The sequence below is a fragment of the Ambystoma mexicanum genome, chromosome 2q (assembly GCF_040938575.1).
Source record: "Ambystoma mexicanum isolate Mex_15411 chromosome 2q, UKY_AmexF1_1, whole genome shotgun sequence".
Taxonomy (NCBI): domain Eukaryota; kingdom Metazoa; phylum Chordata; class Amphibia; order Caudata; family Ambystomatidae; genus Ambystoma; species Ambystoma mexicanum.
The window spans coordinates 573,067,934-573,082,000 of record NC_090924.1 but is presented as its reverse complement, the minus strand read 5'-3'; the positions used below and the strand labels follow the sequence as shown (position 1 = coordinate 573,082,000).

General features: G+C 43.3%; 2 pseudogenes; both read right to left on the bottom strand.

The window, feature by feature from the left end:
- Positions 1–4,981: 4,981 nt before the first annotated feature.
- LOC138568989 (protein WWC3-like) lies at positions 4,982–6,378 on the bottom strand (annotated as a pseudogene).
- A 317-nt stretch (positions 6,379–6,695) lies between these two features.
- LOC138568775 (protein WWC3-like) lies at positions 6,696–7,539 on the bottom strand (annotated as a pseudogene).
- Between the last annotated feature and the right edge of the window lie 6,528 nt (positions 7,540–14,067).

Below are 14,067 nucleotides of genomic sequence, written 5' to 3'. Positions count from 1 at the left end.
AATTCTGCAGTGGAGACACATTTTTATTAGTGGATTATGTTTCATTAGTCAGGTTAGTTATAAGTAATGTTAGTTATTATTTTCAAATGTGTCTCTCGCACCATAGGCATTTCAGGTGAAAAATAGTGTGCATTTTTTGAATGTGCACGTGTGCTTTTAACTGTAAAAATAGATTTGCAACTTATATGTTAAAATCGTTTTTGACTGAATAGCCTGTCTTTCCTTGTTAATCTGGTAACACATATAGCAATGCACCGCACCCTTGTGGTGGTGCTGCAAAAAAAAAGATTGCTTCCTGTGCAGTAGTGCTGTACTCTGTGCTGTAACACGCCAAATATCCTTACAGTACAAAACCTATGGGTGGTTAGGATTGGTTAGTACCTTAAGATGCATATAGGTTACGTAAGTATTAATGCCCCCATTGGGTTAGATATATCTGATGGCTCCTCCTGAGCCCAGCCCAATCCAGGTAACATTCCCACTACATCACTACATTGGCCACGGATTGACTGTCATTATTCATCCAGGTGGTTTGGCAAGAAGTATTTTTACGGGTTAGCAATTTGCTCACCATACTTGGGCGTTTTGACAAGATGTCAACATGTGTAAGACACTTAGGGTAGGGTGACTGGCTACCCATAAATGCTTGGATTGACTTCAAAAGCCTCACCATTGCGCGGCAGTCTATCTATAAAGAAGTATATCACTAAGTGCTGGGCTCGACCCCACCGAGCTGATACCTATTTTTACAAAGTTGAAATTTGAACGTAGGTGGCGTATAGCCGCATTGGTCACCGACAAGTGACTAGAGCCCCCAGACACTAAACAAAAATACAAAGAACATGGGTGTACCCTTGACCAATTGCGTGTACACCAACCATTCTTTCTTCATGTTATCCTTTAAGAGTTAAACATTTTATCAATTTATCTGAAAGTTATTAGTTAATAATTTTTTATGGTAGTATGCCAACACATGTTTCGACCTTCCCATGAGGTCTTCATGGCGTTTCGTGATCCTAACTGTTTTCAAGCTCTGTACACATTTTTCAAAGTCCCTTGCTTGCTCCAGCCGCCTATGCATCTCCCTTCTGATTTCCATACACTTGTGTGCTCATTGATTCAAACAAAGTGTTCTTCAATACTAATTCTTGTGAGTGATCATGCTCCAAACAGCCCAGTGGCTCGACCTGCAGCAATCTGCACGGATTCTACTCCAGTTACCAATGAGAGCTCATTGGATGTTGGAGGTTATTCTCGCCATTGCTCAGTACATTCATGAGGGGTTCATTGCTGCCTCAGCCAATCTGACAGGTGGTTAAATAACAGAAGTGCCTAATTGGTTTATCAGGATGTGGGGGGAAGGTCTTGAGGGCCTTCTAAAAGGCAAGGTGATCTTCTAAGCAGTGGATGCTAACGGGAATTGCATTCCATATTGTGGGAGCTTGGTCGGAGAACGGAGAATCCCCCATTCCTTGTTGATTTGAAGTGAGGGATGACAAGGAAGAGTGCAGTGCCTGATCGCAGGTTTCTATTGGGTTGGTAACAGGAGAGCTTGTGTTGAAGATATTCTGGGCCTATCTTGTGCAGGGCCTAGTGTCTGATACTAATGGCTTTGAAAGTAGACCATCGCCTCCCAGGGAGCCAGTGGAGGACCAGTGGGCGGGTGTCATGTGCTCTCTGGGGCCAAGGTATAGGAAGAGCCTTGCTGCAGTGTTTTGGACCCGTTGGAGCTTTATCAGTTGATATGCAGGGTCATCCAGGTAAAGGATGTTTAGTGCACTCTAGGTGGGAGAGCATGATAGTCATGATTGCTGTGACTCTGTGAGAGTACGATAGGTAAGGGAAGATGTGTGTGAGGTGTACATAGCAAGATTTGAACACACAGTTGATGTGGTGTGAAAGAGTCAGATCTGTGTCCATGGTACATCCCAGGTTCTTTACTGAGTAGGATGCGGCGGGACGAGGGTCACGCGGTGGGTTGGGGTAAAGGTGACATCTTCCCACAGATTATGATTTCTGTTTTTCAGGGGTGGTGGAGGAGGTGGTCAGCTGTCATTCAATGATCGATTTCTGTGAGGCATGAGGTAAGTCATAATGGGCAATGGAAGAGGTCTTGGGGATCGTGAAGATGATCTGTGTGTCATTTGCATAGTTGTAGCAGGTTAGGTCATGTGAGCGAATAAGGGCAGGGACAGGGTGGGGGGTCGAGGAGAAGGGAGGAATAAGGGTGATTTGTGATTGGCTAGCAAGGAAGGAGGACATCCACCTTAATGCTGAGTCCCTAATGTCAAGTGAGTGCAGTCTGTTCGGGAGGATATAGTGGTCGATAGTGTCAAAGGCTGTCGAGAGGACATGGAGGATTAGTGCGGCAGAGCCTTCTGAGTCTGCATTTCTTTTGAGGTCATCGCAAATGGAGAGTAGGGACGATTCCGTTCCTCAACAGCATCTAAAGTCAGACTGGGCAGGGTTTAGAAGGAGGTTGGTTTTGGTGAAGAGGCAGACCTGGGAGTAGGCTGTTCAGTCAATAAGTTTGGCTATGAAGCAGTTGTTAGAGATAGGTCTGTAATTGGCCAAAAGGAGCGGGTCAAGCGAGGGTAAACAAATTAATAGAATTTTTTCTTAGAATCCATTGGTGATTGTTGTCAACATCTTTAAATTATTCAACACTAAAATTAACAATTTCCTTTTCACATTTAAAGCCTTTCCAATGATTGCCTCTAACAACTTCTTTTTTTGCAAGAAATGTTTCACATGAACACAATTTAAGTTCACACTTCTCCAAAGATTTGAAACTATGTGAGAATGAAACATTTTTCACACACATTCTTAATCTAGTCTCTTAAAAGTGAAGCACTACTGAATATCTCTAGTTTCTTCATTTGCTGTACTGATTTTGACACACACTGTTTATTAAGACACTTACTTAAAATCAATCTGGTTCTACTGGGTTCTGTAGTTGACATGGCTTCTATCTCAAATTCTGCATTTTCACATACTTGATCTTTACAATACATCATCAAATTACTCTCATTACAGATTTGTATCGAACATGAAACACCAGTCTCCACCTTTTCAGATATAGAAATGTTACCTCCCCGCAAATTATATTCCTTTCTTTTGTGGCATGAAGGTTATTAATCTGAAGGCATTCTTGGTGTATACTATACTACACAAAAAAAGTACAGAATGAATACTTAAACTCCAAGACCAATGTACAATCAGTGTAATAACTATAGTAACACTGTAATTAACCAACAGAATAAAAGGAATCTAAATGCTAAATTGGGCAAATCCTAGGAGCTACTATCAGTTAGGTATGCTCACTACATAATGCCACAGTTCTGAAATAAAAACTATTACAGTTCTGAAATAAAACAGGTAAGATGCAGTTTTCGTATAAAAAGGGACATACTGCGGAAGCCTATTGTTTGTTTATTTACCCAACCCTGTGTGGTCCAAACTGATCCCTGTACCCATTCATACCCACTAACTAGCACTATCCAGTCAAAATGCATTTTACTGGTAAGTGTTTCCACTCACCCTATCAGTCATTAACATCAAAGCTATTTTTAACCATTCTGCAAGACACTAAGCTGTTTAATTGCTGCTTTTAATGCTTACTGCTGTAATAAAAAGGCCATAATCAAGTTTAGTTCTGTCACTTGAATGATATCTTCTGCATTCACAAAGATCCTTTAAAAACAATCAGAGAAAATTCCAAATTTGCTCACCTTCAAGTATTACACATTTGCCAGTTACTGCCATAATATGCCCATTGAACCACCCTACTTTTCAACTGGTTCCATCTTATAGCCAGTTACTACCTTTATCTACTAAAAAATAAAACTACTGACTTGCTTGTTCCATAAGACATACATCCTTTGCTAACTGTTCACACACAATATATACTCTTGAAAATAAGTTGTAGGAAAGTGAGTTGGTGTTCAGACACCCGAAGAAAAGTCTCCCTGACCAATGTTTTGATGCATTCCATTTCTGCCACAGCCCCGTTTTAAGCATTTGTATAAAAGAAAGAATGTATGTAACACTACTTGCATTGACACTGCTCCCTTGTTCTCTGACATACAAATATTCCAGGATGTGTATTCAGATGGATTAGCATTGTTAACACAGCATAAAGAATTTGCAACCTACAGCTTTTGATATGTTGTGGACTACAACTCCCATAATTCCTCAACATTCGCATTACCAGCTAAAGCTGATGGAAATTGTTCAGCAACACATATGACGGAAAAAGTTTGCAGGAACTGAAAGATCTTTATTTGATTGTTGTAATCCATTCCTATTATATACCCTTGAGTGAACAGCATTTAGCATAATCATAACATCAAACGTACTAGAGATAGTAACGTAGCATCACTAGTAAGCAACCATTACAAATGCCACCAGTTTTGCCTTTTGAGAAGGCATGGGAAATGCATTTGTCAAGTAGTGCCATAGTGGTATTAAGTGCCCATTGATAATGGCACCTGCAAAATGCTGAAAGTACCTAAACATATAATAGCACTGGCTAGATGAATCTCCAAACATATTCTACAACTGTTCGCTTTCCCAATGTTTTTTTTAATTACAGCTAGTTTTCCTTCAGAAAGTACTATAAATAAGTTACAACACAGTGAATTTACCTGAACTCACTTTGTTTCTGCCTTCAGTCATGTATATAGTCACATAAAAGACCACAACAAATGTACACACTCTTGTACAAGATAGTCAAACTTTCATTAAAAAAGGTTGCTTGCAAAGATGTTATTGTCACAAAATGGAAAAACCAAGCCTTGTTGCAGTCGCTATTATAATAAATTATATATTTATATTTATAAATATGCATACATTTTTGTATATTGTTTTTTATTGCTTTTGCGCAAACCAATTTTCTTTTAAAAAGATCAATTTAACTAGTCTAATTACGTCATGAAAATATAACAGACGGATACATACTTCATGTTTGTGACATAGCGAGTCACACATCATCAGCTGCCAGAGGAGGTATGTTGATTCTTGGTCTTGTAAAAATCGCCATCTTCTCCCCAAAAGTCTGAACCTCAACAGTCTCCTCCTGATTTTAACCATGCAGCTAGTAAACCTCTTTGTGTGCTTTCTGTAGCATTTTCTCAGCTGCATTTTCTTGACATTGCCAACATTTGGTCTGTCTTGCCTGCCTCTCCACTTCCTTAAGCAGATTCCAGAAACGTCTTCCAGACATTTCTCGGCTATCTCAGAGCATTTATCTCCTGGTTCAACTGAGTCTGTTTAGTTCTGGATGCCTAGAGATCCAGACCCAGGTCAAGAGATGTCCATGTCACCAGTTCTCCTAAGGAAGATCTAGAGCAGGGTTGCTGCTTAAAATGCATACTTGATCTTGATCGTTCCAATGTATTCTGGATGAAAGGAGCTTTTCGAGGCAGTGCTGAGTTTTCACTATAACTGCGGTAAAGTCTGCTCGCATATTGACTTCCTGCACCAGGCGTGAAGGTCTGCAAACAGATCATTGTTCTTCTGTGGACAAAGGGAGAACAATGAGCTGTGAGACTGGTTCTCCCCTTGGGAAGAATCCCCAGCTCCTCAGGAAAGAGGTAATCTGTGATTGTGTCCTCTTCTACCCGATTTAGTGGCACTGGATTCTTAGTATACCCAGACTTGCTTCCTGGTCCTGAAAAACCACAGCCCTAAATTGAGTACCCACAGGTGGATTCAGGATATGGAAGACTGATTTGCTTCTAGGTACTACAGCCACCATCAACAGAATCTGCTTGCCAACTTCTCTGAGATTCAGCTTTTATCTGAACTTTGTTTCTCTACAATTCCAGAGTCTCCTCCTCGGTGTACTCAAGTGTCACTCTCTCTACTGCAAGCTCTTGTTGAACTTCTTTTAGTTGAGCAGTCGTCTTAGGTAGCAATGCTGATAATGCATCCATTTTTACTGCAACATGATTCCCCTCAGAGTCTGGGGTCTGTTCTTCACATTAACACAGGGAAAATATGAAGAAAATATTTACACAGGATACCGCTGAAGAGAGATGTCACCAGAACGTTCCAAATCTGCCACGTTTTTTCTGTTCAAGCCCAATAATTGTTCTTGCCACTTGTGGCCACAGAACATATGTACAACTGCACCAACTTGAGTTTCAGGAAATTTGAAATGACAGGAATTTGGAAATATTCATTAAATGTCAGCTGGGATTGCCAGTCCAGAGCTCTAGAACAAAAATTGCAACAGTCCAACATGTATTTTAAGTTTTTCAATCCTCGCATCGCAACACTGCTGTATTAAGATTCCTCAGCATGATCATTTCTTTTAGTTAAAGATTTAATAACACCACTGCCAAGCGAATCATCTGATAGACCAGCAGACAGTCACCTGGATCTCCTTTATGACCTTCTGATACTGTTTTGACAAAGGGTCACAGCTTCACCAGTTTGCATGGCAGATAGTTGTGGTCCTGTTTCACTGATTCCTTTGTCTGTGTGAATGGCAGTTGTCAGAGATAAGGATATACTTTGTACATAACCTTGTGTTGGGGACAGTGGCATCACTAGGAAGGGATCTGGGGGGGGCTCGGAAACCCTCTGCCCCCCTTTGTGCCCCCCCTACCTAAAACGAGCAGTGACCATGTTCTCCCCCTACTTTTTTCTGTGCCCCCCTACTTTTATCTTTGGCCCCCTCTCTGCTCCTCCTAAATTTGATTCCTGGTGACACGACTGGTTGGGGACTGCACTAGCAGCATCTATAGACCACCCAGGCAAGCCATTTCCTCAAATCACTCAGACATCTGAGCCAGCTGAGAATCCCGAGAAGCAGAAAGAAAGGTCATGTCAAGTAGGGAGCTTGGAGGGGATAGAGTAGACAGATCTTGAGGACAAAGATGGAAGTGATTGGGGAGTATCGAATGACATCCAATGTTTGTTGAGGGTGGAGTGCCCTGCTTAATTGGAGTACTGATCATATTTTCAAAGTTCATCACACGGAATAATGTCAAACTGCATATGCTGTCCATAGTCTGTAAGTAGGTCAGGGTTATCATACTGTGGAAGTCTGTAGATGTCTGTGAAACTGACAGAGCTTAGCAATCCTCTGCCTGATGCCAGTGATCCACAACTTAATGCCAGAGAACCACAACTGCTGACCGAGGACATAGTGAGGTTGCTGGTGAACAGAAGTTTTAGCTGGGAGTATAAATAAGAAGAAAGACAGGTAGCCCTTTCCAGGTGCTTGAGAAGACAGTTATGTTTTTCTTGCAGCAACAACCTCTCAGTAGCACCCTGCTCTGATTTAGCATATGCCATCTGGATCCCCTCTTCCAAGCAACATGTTTCCTCCCCCAAGCAGGCCAGATCGTCTGGAGACTGCCTTTGCTGACTGATGAGTACCAGCTCTTGGAGAAGAGCTTCTTTGTCTTTGATGAGCTGCATACAGTGTCTGTCAGTCTCAGCCATACCTGACCAGCCTCATTATGAAGCAAGGCCAGCTGGTACTGTAAGCGGGAAAATCTTTATTGCCTCTTCATATTTCCAGTTTATTAGTTACTGTACATACATATGCAGAACATCCCTATGGGTTCCACCTTCTTTATGAATCATCATTGAGCTGGCATCCCCATAGAAATCCATTGCACGTGCTCCATGCCTTGGAAGCATGGCAGGGATTGTGTACAATTATAATTAAACCTTCCCAGACAGATTCCCATGTTAAGCAGGAATGACTTGTCTGTGGGAATATTACTTACCATGTGCACATACTAACAACCGTCCAGAATTCCAGTTAAATTCTTCCCAAAATGCAAGCATCCGTGTCAGGGTTTAATTTGTATTGTGAGTGCTGTGTACCATATAGCATGCCAAATAGTGTTCACAATGAGAAATACATCTGGATAGCATGCCAGCATGCCAGCTACCATTTACTCACGTTGCACCATAAAATGCAAGTGCAAAAACTAAAATATAGTGTACATGCATATACACTGATATTTGCTCTGTAAATTTACCCCCACAGTGAAAATGGCGAAAATGTGTCAGCGGAAACCTTGCTAAACTTCACAACTAGGAATTCAGGTCTCCACCATTAAATAATCTCTCAGAGCAAAATGGGTTCCGCCCAATAAAAAAAAAAATTACAAAACTAGAAAACTTCAATTGTCTAACAAACGGTAAGTTACTCAATGAGACTAAAACCACATTTACATTCATCTCATTGCTTAACAACTATTCTCAAAGTCTCATGTACCTAGAAATAAAACTACTTCAAATGTAGGAAATGCACCCTTAAGTGCCAGGCTATTATTGAAGTCTATGCAAAAAGAACGAGTATACTCGTCCTTGGCACTTACACTACCTCTCACATGACATTGCATTATAATTGCAAACAGACTTTACAAATGTACAAATAAATAACAGTGTACTGCATTTGTATCTTCACAGACATTAAATTCTGATACGCATGAACTCCTTTCTATACACATCAATGAACACACTCCTACAAAGCCTTAAATGTATAAATGTAATTATAAAGTGAAAGCACTCCCAACCTTGTAAGTACTGCAACATATTTTTTTGCTTGTAGAACACCACTAGCTATATTGCATAAAGGTACAATTCACTCTAGAAAATCCATGAGTAGTAATGATTTAATCCATACCATTTACACCACAGTTAACTGTCAGACATTTGAATGGCAAACAGGCAGATGTAACAATACTTGCATTTAAAACACCCCCTTTTTCTGTACCATACAAATAATTCAGCGTGTGTGCTGAAATGTATTACCGTTGTTACCCACAGCTTAAAAGCTATGTAACCTACACATTTCAATGTTTTGGTCCACAACACCCATAATCCCTCAACATTCACTATACCAGCTAAAACTGATTGACATTATACAGCAACACATCTGACAGCAAAGGTTTGCCGAACCCAAAATACGTTTATTAGATTGTTGTGCCTTATGTTATTGAAGTCTCAGGAAATAGTAACAGCATTTGCTCTTTTCATAACATCAATTGTGCTAATGATAGTAACCTAGCATCAATAGTAAACAACAATTACAAATGCCACCCGTTTTGCCTTTTGATTAGGCATTGGAAAAGCATTTCTCAGGTACTGCCATAGTGGTTTTAAGTGGCCATTGATGGTACAACTGCAACATGGTGCACATACCTAAATATGTAATAGCAGTGGCTGACAAATGTCTCATTATATGTATACATGTTCCAAAATATTTGGCTTTTCCAGTGCAATTTCTGTACTCTATACTGTATATCAAAATAAAGAACATCTCCATGGTTTCCACCTGCTTTATGCTTAAGCATAAAGCAGGCACCCCCTTGTGTATACATTGTACATGCTCCATGTCATTCAAGCATGGCAGATAACATGTACAATTATAGTTATACCTTCCATTAAAAAAACACCAGCAACACCCATCACAAAATCTGATTAGGGACAGACAGTGCACTTGTAAAATAAAAACGAATTGAAATGAAAGTAATGTATTCCCTGCATGGGTTTATAAAATATTAACCTGCATACATTTCTACATGGACCTTTTATTAGTACAGTACTAGCACTGATAACTTAGACTGGTAAAATAACCTCGTGTATGCCCTACTATCTATAATTGTAATTTAGTATTGGATACTTCCAAATGCTAGTTTTAATTTTAACATTAGTGCTGCACTTCACTCTCATTGAAAATTAAACACCTTGTTTGCATAGTTCTCTCCCCACTGCACACTACATTCTTCTCTTTATATCTGTGCACAACAATAAACTACCAAACCCTTTTATATTGCCAGACTCTAATTTCAAATGAGTACTGACCATACACATTAAAATAGAAACACTCTTTGCAGAAACACACACACAGCACTAATAGTCTTTCACAGGTGCCACATTTCTAACTTTAAATACAAAATATTGAGAAAAGAATAATTTTCCATTTATCCTAAACAATTAAGGCAGTCCCATAAATCTGTAACTGCTCAAAAGTCATTAGCTATAGCACTCACTTTCAAGTATTCAACAGATTTTCAAAAGAGACAACCACAAACCAGCTATACACAAGAAATCCAAAAGCTGTGAAACAATGAGTTAATAGATAATAGTCACATTTCCATAGTTAATAATAGTGGTATCGAAGATATCCAAAAAATTCCTCCTTGGAAAACAAAAGTTAATCTAAGGGAATAGGAAAACATATATAGAGCTAATGTTATGAATAGTTTCAATGGTTTATTGAAAGAAAAAAGGACTTAAGTTTTTTCAAAAAATCATATTGGCAAATTGCCATTCAGTTTAAAAAGGTGCATGTAAAAATTAGAGCACAAGGTTTAAACAATTGAATAAAACACAAACAGAATGAAAAATACAAACAGAATGAAAAATAGATACAAGCAGAGGTATAAATTAACAGGTCTGCCAGGATTAAGCAATCAATGAAACACAAACCAAATATAAATGGGGTAATTCATAGAATTTCGTGCACAAGTGGCGCACGCGGCTGGCGCACCTGCGAATGTCTGCGCCAGCCGCGTGCGCTAAAATCGATTTCCGCGCACAGCGTATTCATGGATTTTAGCCTCCAAAACCAGCCGTGGTGCAGAGTGGTGCAGCGACCCTGCAGCTGCGCTAACCCTTGGACCTGGCCAAGCAGGGAACGTGTATTACTGGGGTTCGCATCAAGTTTCACACACGAAAGGGCCTGTGCGAGTGGGGTACGTGTATAGCTGGGGTTCGCGTGAAGTTTCACACGTGATTGGAGCAGGGTACGTGTATTACAGGGTTTGCGTGAAGTTTCACATGAGATTGGATCCGGGTATGTGTATTTCGGGGGTGCGCAGGAAGTTTCACACGCGAAAGGGCCTGTGCGAGTGGGGTATGTGTATAACTGGGGTTTGCGGGAAGTTTCACACGCGATAGGCCCTGTGCGAGCGGGGTACGTGTATTACTGGGGTTCACGGGAAGTTTCGCACGCGATTGGAGCAGGGTACGTGTATTACGGGGGTTCGGGGAAGTTTCACACGCAAAAGGGCCCTGTGTGAGTGGGGTATGTGTATAACTGGGGTTCTGGGGTTCGCAGGAAGTTTTACACGCGAAAGGGCCCTGTGCGAGCGGGGTATGTGTATTCCTGGGGTTCGTGTGAAGTTTTACATGAGAAAGGGCCCTGTGCGAGCGGGGTACGTGTATTACTGGGGTTTGTGTGAAGTTTTACAGGCGAAAGGGCCCTGTGCGAGCGGGGTACTTGTATTACTTGGGTTCGTGGGAAGTTTCACACTTGAAAGGGCCTGTGCGAGTGGGGTATGTGTATTCCTGGGGTTCGCGGGAAGTCTCACACGCGATTGGAGCCGGGTACGTGTATTCCTGGGGTGTGCGGGAAGTTTCACACATGATTTTGCTGTCAGAGCGGGGTACGTGAATTTCGGGGGTGCGCAGGAAGTCCTACGTGTCAATTGGCAGTGTGGGTCCTCCCAGGTGTTCCCTCTACACCCTCCACGGCCCCTGCAGGCAGCCCACACCACAGGGGACTACCCTGCACCCCTGGCCATGTCCCGCAGGCAGCCCATCCACCATGGGCATGCCCCCAGCCAAGCCACCTGTCACCTTACACTACTGATCACCAACTCATGTCCCCTTGCACCCCCATCCCCCAGCACTGAGGGGCACCTGCCAGCAGGCCCCCACTCATGTTCCCCTGAACCCCCACCCCCCAGCACTGTGGGGCACCTGCCAGCAGGCCCCCACTCATGTCCCACTCATGTCCCCCTGCAACCCCACCCCCAGCAGTGAGGGGCACCTGCCAGCAGTCCCCCACTCATGTCCCCTTGCACCCCCACCCCCCAGCACTGAGGGGCACCTGCCAGCAGGCCCCCACTCATGTCCCCTTGCACCCCCACCCCCGAGCCGTGTAATGCCGATCTCATGACACAAACCAAAAGTAAACTATGTACATCAACACATGTCCGTCACACACATACACTGGTTGGCATTGCTAGTGTAAACCCACATTTTCACATGCATCAACCCAAAGAGCGAATCCCATACATGGAACTAAAAAATGAAAATGTATTATGTACATAAAATCAAAAATGAAATGAAAGCATACCAAAATATGAAACATGAAATGAAAAGCATGTGAAAAAGATGATTGAATGAAAATGATAACCAATCCAAAAAAATTGGAAAGAAAAACAGTTCAAAGTCACCCTCCAACAATGCAAATCCAAAGGAAATGTAAAAAAAAATCTCCATTGCTTCATGTTCATAATAAAAAAAAAGAGAAATCAATCCATAGTCCAACTATTTACAATCGATTGTCTGGAAAAAATAAATCCATTGCTCCATGTCCATAATGCAAAAAAAATAAATAATGAATACATGATGAAACTATATACAATCCATTGTCCAAGGATGTAAAGGGTCCATGATCCCAACCAAACAAATGAAACCTACCTAACAAACTACCTAAAAATATAACTATATACAAATTTGTGTGGCATTGTCCATTGACCACAAATAAAAGGAAAACGAAAAGGAAACCTAACTCTAAAAACTATTTACAAGGGCAGCGGGCTAGTCCGACGGCTCACTTTTGGATGTCCCGGACCAGGGCATCATCAAACTTGCGCTCAATGTCCTGGAGGTGGTCCTCTTCCATGGCCCCGAGGGTTCGCAGGGACGACGACATGTTCTCCTCCAACTCCCTGCGAATTTCCTCGAGGCACTCGGCCCGCCTCAGGGCCCTCCGCATGGAGTTCTCCGCCCTGACCGTCATGAGCTGTGCCTCTTCTGCCCGCTGCTGCTCTGCATCTATAGCATGGCCTAACCGCTGCCACACGGAAGACACTTCCAGTCCTGGGTCCTCCTGCCCTCTGGCCGATGCCTGCCCCTCTCATGTCGAAGGCCCCGAGCCATGATGGCTCCCACCTTGTTGCTGCTGCTGCTGTGCCTCTGCCTGTGCCCTGGCTCTTGCTGCCTGCACATCCTCCACCAGCCTGGCCGCAGGGTCAGAGGGAGCTCCACAGGGTACCCAGGTGATAGATGGGTGGGAAGATGGCATGGAGGATGACTGGCGCGTAGGGGGTTCAGCTGAGGAGGGGGTCGGAACAAGGTCCAGAAAACAGAGGAATCCAGCCCTGGTGAGCTGTCCCAGTAGGTCAACGCGGTCAACGAGCCATTCGAGAAGACGTGCAGTCTCCTCATGAAAAGACTGCAGGTCACCTCGCACGGCCCGTTGACGCAACGCCACCCCACCCAGGACAGGCTCAACCTGGTCCCGGATAGCCACGTCCGCAGGGAGAGGAAGGCCAGTTGTTGTAAGCGGATCCCCTCCCTGAAAACTGGTCTGGATGTAGGCATCCCTGCTGGTACGGGATGATGCAGTCACAGGATCGGGGGAAGGATTACACACAGGCACCTCTGCGGTGGCCTGTGCTGCCTCCTGTCCCTGCACTGCAACACTGCACCAGTGGAATCCCCACCTCCAGACCCCGTGTCTGTCCCTTGCACGGCCTCCTCCTCCACCAAACTCCCCACCAACCTGGATGACTCCGTGCCATCTTCCTCCGTCGGACCCTGTGGGGTCTCAGCTGCCTCTTCTGCTGCCCAGGAGTCCAACTCCGACCTCCGCCTCTTGGACCTTCCCTCGGCAGCTGCGGCCTGGGACGCGACACCAGACTCCTCACTCCCCGACAAGATGACAACCTGGGAGGGGAGCCGGGCCTTACGTCTGTGATCCCTGCCGCTGTGCTCCACAGCACCCTTTCCGCCCTCTTGATGCTGCAGGCAGGGAGAGATAAAACACAGGCATCAGGGCACTGTACAATGGACTGATACACACATGACAGTTGCACATGAGTGGCATTGTTTAACTTCAGACAGGGCATCACACTCCATGAGACACATGTCATTTTAACTCACACCCATGAACATTTCAACAGCAATATTGCACCAGGCAGCACCATCCATACACATCATGAACAGCCAAAGGTGAGCCTGACATCACATGAAACACAAGGAGTGCACTGGACATGCACACACGCCACCACACTTACATGC